The following is a 13,474-nucleotide window of genomic DNA, read 5'->3' as shown; positions in this document are numbered from 1 at the left end:
GCAGAAGGCCACAGGGACCTCTGCCTAGGAAAACCAGAGACCTTTGTTCATGTGTCTATCTCCTGACCTTCTCTCCACTATTATCCTATGACCCTGCCATATCCCCCTCTCCGAGAAACACCCAAGAATCATCAATAAATACTTCATTAAAAAAAAAAAAAAGTAAGGTGGGAAGGGAGAAGAGAGTGAGTGGTAATCAGGCAGGATTTGATGAAAAAAAAAATCCCACAGCAGCCATAAAATCCAATCTTAGGAAGCACTTAAATGAGAAGTTTTGGCACTTAATGAAGAAAACTGCAAAACTTATATAGGATGACTGTTATTTGAACTATCAGTTCTCAGATTGGTTTATAAATTCTAAGACAAATTCGTTAAAAATTGTAGAGTTTTTTTGGCTGGATCGTGAGAGAATTCTAAGTTTTAAGTAAAAAACTAGCAAGAGTAGCTAAATTTTTTGTAAATGAAAAGAAAAAAGTGACATCCTACTGAAAGAGACACTAAAACTTATCACAGTTACAGTAATGTGGTAGAATTCTGATGCAAGAATGGTACAGATTAATGTAGCAGAAGAGATAGATACTTCCGCATAACAACAAACAGGTGCCAGGCTCTCTTCTAAGCACTTTACATATCTCAATACACTTAATTCTCAAAACAACCCCCAAGTATATTAGCATCAACACTTTACAAGTGAGGACTCTGAGGCATAAATAGATGAAGGAACTCAAAGTCACAGACTCAGATTTCTTAAGAAACCTCAGGGTCACAGAACAAGTAACAGAGCAGAGCTGCAATTTTAATTCAGGGAGTCTCGTTCCAGATCTATTGTTTCATCAACTAAGCTATACCATCTCAGTAAAGTTTGAAACAGAAACCAATGAAGAAAGAAATTCCTTCTAAGGAATTAGGTTTTTATTTCACTCCACATAGCAAAATGTATTCTGGATGGGTTAAAAAATTTTGTGAAAAATATTTTTTAAAAACCTGGAGTGAAGTACTTGATCTTTTTTTTAACTGACTTCTGGATACAAAAGACTTTTTCAAACTTTAGATACTAAATTTAGGCCAGGTGCAGTTGCTCACGCCTGTAATTCTAGCACTTTGGGAGGCCAAGGTGGGTGAGTCACTTGAGGCCAGGAGTTTGAGATCAGCCTGGCCAACACAGCGAAACCCTGTCTCTACAAAATATACAAAATTTAGCTGGGCATGGTGGCACACACACTCATGGTGACTGTAGTCCTAGCTACTCGGATGGCCGAGGCACGAGAATCACTTGAACCTGGAAGGTGGCAGTTGCAGTGAGCGGAGATTGTACCACTGCACCCCTACCTAAAGTATTTTAACAAATTACAAAGGAAAAGATTGATAGATTTAACTACTTGAAATTGATATGTCTGGTCTACCTCTGGAAGAAATTAATAGATTATAGGGTCTCTTAAAATGTAAAGAAGCAAGTTCCTCATGTAACTTGCTCTTATGAAGAAGCCCATATATAAATTTTAAATGGGTTTTTTAATGGATTTATAAGATCTTTATATATAAGCATACTAATTCTTTGTCATGTATAAATTTAAATTTTCAAATTTCATTACCATATTTTCATATGTAATATAAACTTACGTATAAAAATGTGACAGGATTTAAGGTAGAACCAGAGGTGCTGAAATGTTTATTAATGTTGATCACTTTTAAAAACACATATACCTATGCTCTATTAGGTTCTTCAGGATGCATCATTATAAAGATACTGAGTAATTTTTGGAGTTTGTTAATTTGGCTAGTTTTTTAGTGTTCATATCACTTGTAATAACTTGTATCAGTTTATTAAAAGATCTGAACACACAGGAGTCCTAGAGGGACAATAATTTGTAATTATTCAGATGTTTAGAAGTGTCTACCCTGCATAAGGAAAGTAGGCTCTTGTATGCATGGCATTCGTTTTTGTTCCAAGACTCCCCTTAGGAATAATACTTGATTAAAATCAGAATTTCCCAAAGGGAGCCATTATTTATTACGCCTTGGCATAGCAATTCAGTTTTTACAGCTATTGACAGCAATTGGAACCAGAATGAGTAAAAATGAAGAAGGCCAGATAGAGACTAAGAGGATAAATATCTCTGATTTCTAGAGGAGCCTACCCAAATACTAAACAAGCACAGAGTCTTCTTTCTATGGAAAAGAAAAGACCCTAGTGATACCTCAACCCTGTATGCATGTGTGCCAAGAAGTAGCAAACTCATAAATAAACATAGAAAAACATACTTTGGAAGGCCATAGCTTGAGGATTGCCTGAGGTCAGGAGTTCGAGACCAGTCTGGCCACATGGGGAAACCCCATCTCTCCTAAAAAATACAAAAAAATTAGCTGGACATGGTGGTTGAGGCAGGAGAATTGCTTGAACCAGGGAGGTGGAGGTTGCAGTGAGCTATCGCGCCACTGCACTCCAGCCTAGCAACAGAGCGAGACAACGTCTCAAAAAAAATAGAACATAAGCCAGATTCTAGATTCCCAAGTCTTGTCTTCTGCCACTGAAATCACTAAATGGACAGACTATAAAATCAAAATTCAGATTGTAACAGTCAGCCACCAGTTGAGTCAAATAATTGACCATGTGTAAATGAGAATTAGAAACAAAAGTGCGTTAGTCAAGGATCTGATCTGGGAAGCAAGAGCCGGGCATGGTGGCTCACACCTGTTATCCTAGCACTTTGGGAGACCTAGGCAGGCAGATTGCCTGAGCTCAGGAGTTTGAGACCAGCCTGGGCAACATGGCGAAACCCTGTCATCTACTAAAACTGCAAATATTAGTTGGCTGTAGTGGCACACACCTATAGTCCCAGCTACTTGGGAGGCGGAGGGAGGAGAATCGCTTGAACCCAGGAGACAGAGGTTACAGTGAGCTGAGGTTGCACCACTGCACTCCAGCCTGGGCGACAGAGCAAGACCCCATCTCAAAAAAAAGATTTCGCAAGCACGATCCAAAAGAGCATAAATGCCACACAAGACCCAGCAGAGGCCGGGCTCAGTGGCTCATGCCTGTAATTCCAACACTTTGGGAGGCTTGAGGCATGCAGATCACCTGAGGTCAATTCAAGACCAGCCTGGCCAACACGGTGAAACCCTGTCTCTACTAAAAATACAAAAATTCGCCGGTTGTGGTGACACATGCCTGTAATCCCAACTACCCCGGAGGCTGAGGCAGGAGAATCATTGGAACCCGGGAGGCGAAGGCTGCAGTGAGCCAAGATCGCGCCACTGCACTCCAGCCTGGCGACAGAGCGAGACTCCATCTTAAAAAAAAAAAACCACCAGAGAAGCCTGTGGAGGTGAGCCAAGGACACAAGAGGTCCAGGTCCTCAGGAAAGCCACTGCCAGGCTTCACAGTCCTCTTGGTTAATGTCGTTTCTCTTTTACGCATAATATCTCAGTGGAACTTCCAAATATAAACTTTGCAAGAAAACAAACAGTGTGCTAGCAATAAAACCACAATTAGATACCACCTCACATCAGTCAGGATGGCTACTATTAAAATGTCAAAAAAATAACAGGTGCTGGTAAGGTTGCAGAGAAAAAGGAACACTTACACTTTTGGTGGGAGTGTAAATTAGTTCAGCCATTGTGGAAAACAGATCCCTCAAAGACCTAAAAACAGAAATACCATTTGACCCAGCAATCCCGTTACTGGGTATATACCCAAAGGAATGTAAGTCATTGTGTCATAAAGCCACATGTACGTGTATGTTCTCTGCAGCACTATTCATGATAGCAAAGACGTGGAATCAACCGAAGGGCCTGTCAGTGGTAGACTGGATAAAGAAAATTGGTATATATACACCATGGAATACTACACAGCCATAAAAAAATATGAGATTACGTCCTTTGCAGGGACATGTATGAAGCTGGAAGCCACTATCCTTAGCAAACTAATGCAGGAATGGAAAACTAAATACCACATGTTCTCATTTATAAATGGGAGCTAAATGATGAGAACACATGGACACATACAGACGAGCAACAGACACTGGGGCCTAACAGAAGGTGGAGGGGTAGGAGGAGGGAGAGGATCAGGAAAATAAGTAATGGGTACCAGGCTTAGTACTTGGATGGGGAAATAATCTGTTCAACAAACCCCTGTGACACAAGTTTGCCTACATAACAAACCTGCACATGTACCCCTGAACTTAAAAAAATTTTTTAAAACACCATTTTGCTAGTAATTTTGCAGGCACATTTATGGGAAGAAAATAGAAGTTTTCCAGAAACAAAAGCAAAAACAGGATTTATAAGGAAGGAGAGAGAGAGAAAAAGAACCACATGCAATCTCGAAACTGAATCTCATTTACATATTTTGGTGGATAACCTAATTAGCTTGTGTGTGGCAAAAAAGTCTGATCATTCTGTCCTTCAGTAGGCCAACTAGGAATATCAAAGAAAATTCAGTTGGCTTTGGATTCTTCAGGAAATACTGAAAGTGTCACTGCAGAGTGTGAGAGACTAAATCTATGAATGTCTTCCAGTGTTCTTTCATTAGCACTTTTACCTTATATTAGGTCAGGCCTGGAATATTTCTCTCATCAGAATTCTTCAGGTAGAGTTAGGTATCCAGGTTAAACTTTTTATCCTCTGTCCTTAAATTGTGTTTATTAAACGTTTTATCTATCCTTAAATTGTGGTTACATTTCAGAAGTTCATTTTTGTTAATGAGTAGAATATTTAACCTTGGAGCTATTATATTGTTTATATTTAAAATTTTCTTCTCCTTTCATATGTTTCCCCCACCCTCCAATACTAAAAGTTACCCAAAATATGCTAATTTTATTACCTAATGCTAGTTAGGTATTCTGTTCAACTTGGGTAAATATTTTAAGCATCCGGAATGGACTCATGAATCTTAAGGTGGCTTGATGATAAAGTCTGACCTGTTGAATGCATAATAATATGCCAAAGTTAAATCCTTCTTTTATTGAAGAATCTTTTATTAGAATATGAAAAGCAGTCAGAGCAACTGGATGTGGAAAAAGAACGTGCTGATAATTTTGAGCGTCATATTGAAGACCTTAGAAGACAATTAAGAAATTCGACTTTGCAGGTAATTTTTTAATAAATCCAAAAATGAAAACTATAACAGGTATATTTTAATCTCAATACTTTTTGCATAAAAAATTAAATATAGTCGGAAACAGAATTTATTCCCCCCCACCCCCCCACTTCACCCTCCTTCCCACTTAGGAGAGAAGAATAAGATGAAACAGCTAGCAACTATCTTGCTTATTATTCTAATCTCAGTTCCCCTAGAGAATTGTTTGTTTGTTTGGGGGTTTGTTTGTTTTTCATTTCTGCACTTTGCTCTGCCAGTGCAACCTGATCTCTTGTAAGGTTTACCATATTAGTATTTCAATGACAGATTTTAAAACTGATTCTTAATATTATTCTGTAGCATGGACTTGGAAATCTTCATTTGTCACACTATGCCAATATTCTCATTAATGTACCTGTTCATTCTTCCTCTGCTGTATATGTTTTCTGCATGTTTATAGTAATGAATCATTTGTCATTTCAGTGTGAAAAAATAAATTCTGATAATGAAGATCTCCTGGCTCGTATTGAGACACTACAGTCTAATGCCGAATTATTAGAAGTACAGATTTTAGAAGTCCAGAGAGCCAAAGCAATGATAGACAAAGAATTAGAAGCTGAAAAACTTCAGAAAGAACAGAAGATAAAGGTAAAAACAGTCTTGTGAGATTGATTCACATATATATGATGCATTTACCAAAATATTATTTAAATGAAGGGAAGACTTACTAAAGAGTAGCATTTATGAATACAGCAGAGTTCATTAATTCCTTAATACCAACCATAAATTTGAGAATCCATGCTGTGATTTGGAGGTGTATACATTTTAAACATTGAAATATTCCCAAACTTTCTGTATTTTAGCATGTCAGATTTATTTTATTTATTTATTTTTATTTTTTATTTTTTTTTTATTTTTTTTATTTTTTTTTTTTTGAGACGGAGTCTCGCTCTGTCGCCCAGGCTGGAGTGCAGTGGCGCAGTCTCAGCTCACTGCAAACTCCACCTCCGGGTTCACACCATTCTCCTGCCTCAGCCTCCCGAGTAGCTGGGATTACAGGCAGTCACCACCATGCCCAGCTAATTTTTCGTGTGTGTTTTTAGTGGAGACGGGGTTTCACTGTGTTGGCCAGGATGGTCTCAATCTCCTGACCTTGTGATCCACCCGCCCCAGCCTCCCAAAGTGCTGGGATTACAGGTGTGAGACACCACGCCAGGCTGTCAGATTTATTTTAAAGCCCCTTAAAAATACCTTTTTAATGTTGGTTGGGTTGTGTGGGTTGTTTTTATTTTTAATTTCAGGAACATGCCACTACTGTAAGTGAACTTGAAGAACTTCAGGTACAACTTCAAAAGGAAAAGAAACAGCTTCAGAAAACCATGCAAGAATTAGAGCTGGTTAAAAAGGTAAAATAAAACACTAGGATGAAAATTGATGTAATGTTCACATTGTTCTGTTTTGTTGTTCTATTTGTTCTGTTCTCTCTGCGATCTCACGATGTGGCCCAGGCTGGAGTGCAGTGGCATGATCTCGGCTCACTGCAGCCTCCGCCTCCCAAGTTCAAGCAATTCTTGTGCCTCAGCCTCCCAGGTAGCCGAGATTCCACGCATGCGTCAGCACACCCGGCTAATTTTTTGTATTTTTGGTAGAGATGGAGTTTCACCAATTTGGTTAGGCTCGTCTGGAACTCCTGACCTCAAATGATCCACCCATCTCAGCCTCTCAGAGTGCTGGGATTACAGGTGTGAGCCACCGCACTCAGCCTGCATTGTTAAACTATTCTATACATGTTGAAAAGAAGTATTTTAGAATGTTACTTGTGGTACTAAAATAATGCTTTATAAATTATTTGCTCAAAAAATTGAAAATTTAACTTAATTCTCTAAGTACCAGTCCTTTCAGAAGAATCTAGGCTCCTGATTTACAAGATTTTGGTTTGACATTTCATTTTGTATACATGATTGTTGTATGACACATTAAGATTTAATTAATGTCAAAGCTTGAAATTTGTATTATACTTAAAACTTTGGCTGACTTTACTCCTTCAAAGATGAGGCTAAAAAGAAATGTACTATAAGAGCCACTTGACATATTAGTATTTTATAAATAAGAGCTCTGCAAGCTACAACTGTCAGTTGTAGTTAGTTATAATGAAATAAAATGAAACTAAGAAAGTTGGGTTAAACTACTAGAAAATATTTTGTGAAATTAAAAACTAGAAAATATCCAACTCCTCATTTCTTTGTTACAGTGTAAACGATTTCAGTATTACAGAAAAGCACCCATTTATTGCTGTGGCATCATTTTAGCAATTTTACAAATGACAAAAAAAATTTACAAATGAACTGATCTACTATTGTGTAAATCTTCTACTTATAAAATGTGCAGGATGCCCAACAGACCACATTGATGAATATGGAAATAGCTGATTATGAACGTTTGATGAAAGAACTAAATCAAAAGTTAACTAATAAAAACAACAAGATAGAAGATTTGGAACAAGAAATAAAAATTCAAAAACAGAAACAAGAAACCCTACAAGAAGAAATAAGTGAGTTAAAGAAAATTCACTTTACCTTTTAATTATTTCATCATAACAACTTGATTTGGTGGGGGGCATTACTTGTTTATTTCACCAGTCTTTCACTGTCAGTCGGGTGTTTAACACAGTGATAAATGTTACTGGGGACCCAGAATGGGTGTAAAACTATTTGCCATTAAGATGTTTATAGTACACATTTATTCACTTTAACATTTCTTAAGTACCTTGCTGTTTCCTGGTCTGGGTTAACTAAGATTGTCTATGGGTTGTAATTGTTACAGCCAGGAGATGGGTACAGTAGAGTTTATGGCACTGTTGTTACTACTGTCACATATGTTTGAAGTATTCCATAATAAAAAAGCTAAAACAGGCTTAAAGATAAGCCAATACAAAGAAGACATATTTGTGTATTTAAATTCACTGATAAAAATTGTTACATCTTTTTCTGCTGAAATTATTTCTTGTGCTAGCTTCATTACAGTCTTCAGTACAACAATAGGAAGAAAAAAACACCAAAATCAAGCAATTGCTTGTGAAAACCAAAAAGGAACTGGCAGATTCAAAGCAAGCAGTACGTTAATTTTTCAGTTTTGTATTTTAGTACTTGTTCATAATTTATTTGTGAGTAACATTAAAAAAAATTTAACCAAGATTCTCATTCTGTAGGAAACTGATCACTTAATACTTCAAGCATCTTTAAAAGGCGAGCTGGAGGCAAGCCAGCAGCAAGTAGAAGTCTATAAAGTAAGGGTTTTACTTTTTAAGATTAAAAAAAGTTTTTTCATGTAGAAGTGAAGTACCATTTAGAGATTTTATTAATTATCCTATAAGGATATCTAGAAAGATTCCTCAACATTTTGAGGAAGTTACAACAATAAATCAAGTCTGGCATATAACTGGAGTATATTGGTTAGCTCAAGCTAGATTATTTTCACGTATTTGGAAATTTGTAATATACTATAGAATAGTGCAAAATAAAATAAGCCTGCATCTGAACTTAATGATATTGCAATCACAAGGAACAGTTTATAAAATGATTTTATATGTTTGCTATGTTTGTGTATATTTTTATATATATAATGTCTTGAAGTATTTAAACATTGTATGTTAAATATGTAGTCTGGGATGTTCATTTTTTTGAATTAATGTTGGTTTAAGAAAAGATAGCTTAGTGAGAAAATGTTCTACTTGTCTCTACTTTTTCAATAATAATACATAAAAATATTTCACTACTTAATTATGCCTTATATGTACTTATGTCTCAAACCTAAAGTTTGTATTTTAAGGAAAACCTCTTTAACTAGTGAAGATAGGATTTGCTAAAGCTAAATTTAAAGATTTACCCCCAGATACAGCTGGCTGAAATAACATCAGAGAAGCACAAAATCCACGAGCACCTGAAAACCTCTGCGGAACAGCACCAGCGTACGCTAAGTGCATACCAGCAGAGAGTGACAGCACTACAGGAAGAGAGCCGTGCTGCCAAGGTGCGTTCTTCAGCCACAGCAAGCCACTGGGATTTTATTATCAGCTAGTCATTGGTTTACTCCAGGGCTGTGCTCTCCCTTTTTAGTATTTTGCTGTTAAGAGCACTTATTAGATTAAGACCTGTTCAGTTAATCTGGGTCTAACCCCAATCCCATGCCAACCCTAATCGTAACTTGGATCACTTTTTTTGCCAAAAGGAAAAACATGATGTTTTTTCCATTTCAACCTTGTTTTGCAATTTGTCACTTATTTATAAAGCTTTTTTTATTAGAAAAGTGTTACAGTTCTTAGGGCTAAATGATTATAAAATAACATTTTAATAGCATGGCTGTGGGGGGCCTACTTTCTTGTCATCATCCAAAACAGACACAGTGCAGTGGTTGTGTTAGATGCAGCTCTTATTTAAGCAATCATGGCAACACTGTTGTGGGAGTTTACAGATCACTTCAAGAAAGTGGAAGACCTAGAACTTAACACTTAACCACCCTGTTTTGAAAACTGAAGTTCAAATAACTTAATTTCTTTGAGTTAATTTTTCTCAAATTTATAAAAAGAGGAGATATCATAAGAGAAAATGTTTATAAAGTTCCAAAAGTACATAGTGTCACTATAAAATGTATGGTTAGTAAATTAATCTACCAGGGTAGAAGACATGGTAGAAACGGATCTCTTATCAGAAAATATGTATTATTGAGAGGCCTTTAAAAAGTGTAAGCCCTCCCAACATGAAGACCTGATAAATGTTGGAGGCAATGGATATCCTAATTACCCTGATTTGCTTATTACACATTGTATGCATCCATCAAAATATCACATGCACCCCATAAATATGTACAATTATGTATCAATTAAAATTTTTTAAGTGTAAAGCCAACAGAAGTATGCTTTTTAGCAAGGTTAATCAAGAAACCAAAAAGAATGTCAGCTATCTTTCTCATTTTCAAAAACAGGTTTTTATCTCAATTTGTTAATCTCTGAAAGAAAACAGAAGGACCCTGTTACAATAGAAAACGTTTCTCTCTTTTAAATGTTATAGGCAGAACAAGCTACTATAACCTCTGAATTCGAGAGCTACAAAGTCCGAGTTCATAACATTCTAAAACAACAGAAAAATAAATGTGTCTCAGGCTGAAACTGAGGGCGCTAAACAAGAAAGGTAAAGTCTAAATTAAATATGCAGAGTTTTCCTCCCACAATGCAGGTTCTTCACCAAGTAGATTGAAAATCCTATTATGATTTTTTTTTTTTTTTTTTTTTTTTTTTGAGACAGAGTTTCGCTCTTGTTGCCCAAGCTGGAGTGCAGTGGTGCAATCTCAGCTCACTGCCACCTCTGCTTCCTGGGTTCAAGTGATTCTCCTGCTTCAGCCTCCTGAGTAGCTGGGATTACAGGCGTACACCATCATGCCTAGCTAATTTTTGTATTTTTATTAGAGATGGGGTTTCACCATGTTGGCCAGGCTGGTCTCAAACTCCTGACCTCAGATGATCCACCCACCTCAGCTTCTCAGAGTGATGGGATTACAGACGTGAGCCACAGCACCCGGCCTAAAATCCTATTATGATTTTTAACTGTGAAATTATGTATATTGTTACCAAAGAGAACAGAATTTCTTGGCTTCACTGTGTCTGCAAACAGTAACAGGGAAACTTCATTACAAAGGACACTGTTGCAAACTCTAAAATTAGATGTTAAAGTGCACAGTGAAGCCAGGATATGAGATAATAGGCTCACAGTTCAATCTTGTCTTAATAAGATCTTGTCATGGTAGAAAATACAGGCATTAAAATTACATTATGATTTGTTTTTCCAATTTTGAAAAATTGGAAGTAAAAATTAAAATGCTAAGTATACTTATTTGCCATTAATTTAGGTTAAACAGAAGTTGCTTTAAAATATTTCACTTATTTCAAAAATTTTAAATTTAGTACTGAATTTTGGTCTAGAATTAAACTTTTCTTATTTATGACCATTTCAGTTCTATTTGAATGGTATATTGTTTATGCTGCTTTAAAACTAGCATACAGATCCTGTTTGTACTGGGAGTAAGAGAGAGATAGGGCATTCCATGGCATCTGTGTTGAGCGGTTCAGTATTCAAAGCAGTTTTACATCTGGCTCTTACTGTTCTAAACAAGACTAATTATTCTGAAATTTTTGTATGTTTATGTTTCTGTTACTTTCATTTAGGAATCTATTAAATATAGAGACTGTAGATTGAAACATGGTATTTTCTTTCCAGTAGCTCATTATATAAAGGGGAAATTAGATACTGATACATTTCATAAATATAAATGTCACCATTTTCAAGAGCCATTTTTGACCATGCCTAAATTTTGAGTTCACATTATATGAATGTAAATGTTTTGTGTTCCTTCTACTTTCTTATAATATACATTAAAAAAAAAAGAAACTAATAGTGTATTGTACTCATTGTGGCAGAATCAGGATTTTAACTATTTCCACCTAGTGTTTTTTCCAAGTCTAAAAAGACCTGCTTTTCTTCAGGGATTATCTTTCACTGTAACTTGGTCTGACATACCATTCTTATAACAACAATTTAAGAACTGTGTGAGCGCGCCGGGCATGGCAGTTCACACCTGTAATCCCAGCACTTTGGGAGTCCAAGGCTGGAGGATCACCTGAGGTCAGGAGTTCAAGACCAACCTGACCAACATGGTGAAATGCTGTCTCTACTAAAAATAAAAAATTAGCTCAGTGTGGTTGTGGGCGACTGTAGTCCTAGCTACTCAGGAGGCTGAGGCAGGAGGATCACTTGAACCTGGGAGGTGGAAGTTGCAGTGAGCCGAGATTGCACCACTGCACTCCAGCCTGGGCAGCAGAGCCAGACTCCATCTCAAAAAAAAAAGTAGTGTGAGGTTTTTTCTTTAACTGACATAGTCCTGTAGCATAAAATAGGCTATTTTGATGCCCCTTTTTGAATATGAAATTCTAAATTTTGGAGAAATTTTTTGTAAATCTGTAGTGCCTAAGATTTTAAATCTGGCTATAGTATCTTTTGTATTATATTTAATCCTAGTCTTGAATTCTTCAGACTATTATATTTCCTTTAGAATCATCCAAGTGTATGGCATTGAAAGGTTGAACGGTTAAACTATATTTGAAACCACAAAATCAAATTCACCTTTTTCAAAAAATTTTAAAACTGTATTTCTGTTTTAGGGAACATCTGGAAATGCTGATTGACCAGCTAAAAATGAAATTACAAGATAGCCAAAATAACTTACAGATTAATGTATCTGAACTTCAAACATTGCAGTCTGAACATGATACACTGCTAGAAAGGCACAAGATGCTGCAGGAAGCTGTGTCCAAAGAGGCGGAACTCCGGGAAAAGTAAGGCTGTTAGCAGCACTAACGCTGTACCAGACAGCAATGTATTTCTTTGTTGAAACTTCTAATATGTTGATCCTTGAGATAAATGCAGATTAGAAAATAAAAAATAGACATTTCTAAAGGCTTGGTAACTTTGCTTTATCTACCTTAGAGCTTCGCCTTTTACGTTGCTTTTATATTCTGCATTTTTAAGAACAATTAATGTCTATCTGCTCATCCAGTATTGTGTCTGCTACAGCCTTGTTGGCTAGGATGTTTCTCTAGAAAAACAAACAAAAACATGCTGCTTTTCCAACCCAGGTATCAAATCATAAGCATTTTTTTCTAGAAGAAAACACCCAAATAGTTGCTAACTGAAAAAGAATATGCAACTTATCTTTGCAATTCTGTCTTCAATTTGTCATATTTTGTTCATCACTATAATACTTTAAATAGACATTAGAAGTATTGGCAAAATAAATAGATTATTGTGAACAGAAGTTTTCAACTCCTGTGATAAAGAAATTGGGTAGTAGGAGTATTAGGCTGAGGGAAAGAATTCTTCATTGAGCATCTTTTATCAAGGGTGTTAAGATAATTTTATCACAGATTTGCTTATATAATATATACCTAATCTTATGCTAATCGGAAAAATGAAAGCAGGTTTAGCTTTTTGTGGCTTCTGTCTGTTAACAGTGTAATTTGCCTGTTAATCATGTAAACCAAAGTTTCAGGGAAGATGTACCAGTTTTCTAACTGCCTATCACCAGGGTTTACCATGAGATTATCTTATATATAGTGATGTTTGCTTGATATTCTCCAACACTTATTCTTTAGGAAAGTTATTGCAAATTACATTGCTAACACAAATAAAGTACTGTTGATTCCTCTAAAGTAATTCAGTCTTTCAGTAAGTGTTTTTTGAGCACCTACTGTGTGCCAGTGAGTTTTCATAGCATTTTGAGATATCTTTAGGAGTCTTTTCTCTTCTGCAGTAATATTAAAAACTAATGGTATTGTTAGGTCTGTGCCCA

General features: G+C 36.2%; 1 long non-coding RNA gene across 7 annotated transcripts in view; it reads left to right on the top strand.

Annotated features, from left to right (window-relative positions):
* Positions 1-8,123: 8,123 nt before the first annotated feature.
* LOC134737837 (uncharacterized) overlaps positions 8,124-13,474 on the top strand; it is a 31,658-nt gene continuing 26,307 nt past the window's right edge. For all 7 annotated transcript variants that reach the window (XR_010123211.1, XR_010123208.1, XR_010123209.1 and 4 more), the window contains exons 1-5: positions 8,124-8,190; positions 8,286-8,363; positions 8,969-9,106; positions 10,144-10,263; positions 12,288-12,461. This is a non-coding gene — a long non-coding RNA (uncharacterized LOC134737837). The remainder of the gene's footprint in view (positions 8,191-8,285; positions 8,364-8,968; positions 9,107-10,143; positions 10,264-12,287; positions 12,462-13,474) is intronic.

Source organism: Pongo pygmaeus, chromosome 12, assembly GCF_028885625.2.
Source record: "Pongo pygmaeus isolate AG05252 chromosome 12, NHGRI_mPonPyg2-v2.0_pri, whole genome shotgun sequence".
Taxonomy (NCBI): domain Eukaryota; kingdom Metazoa; phylum Chordata; class Mammalia; order Primates; family Hominidae; genus Pongo; species Pongo pygmaeus.
This window is presented reverse-complemented; position numbering and strand designations above follow the sequence as displayed.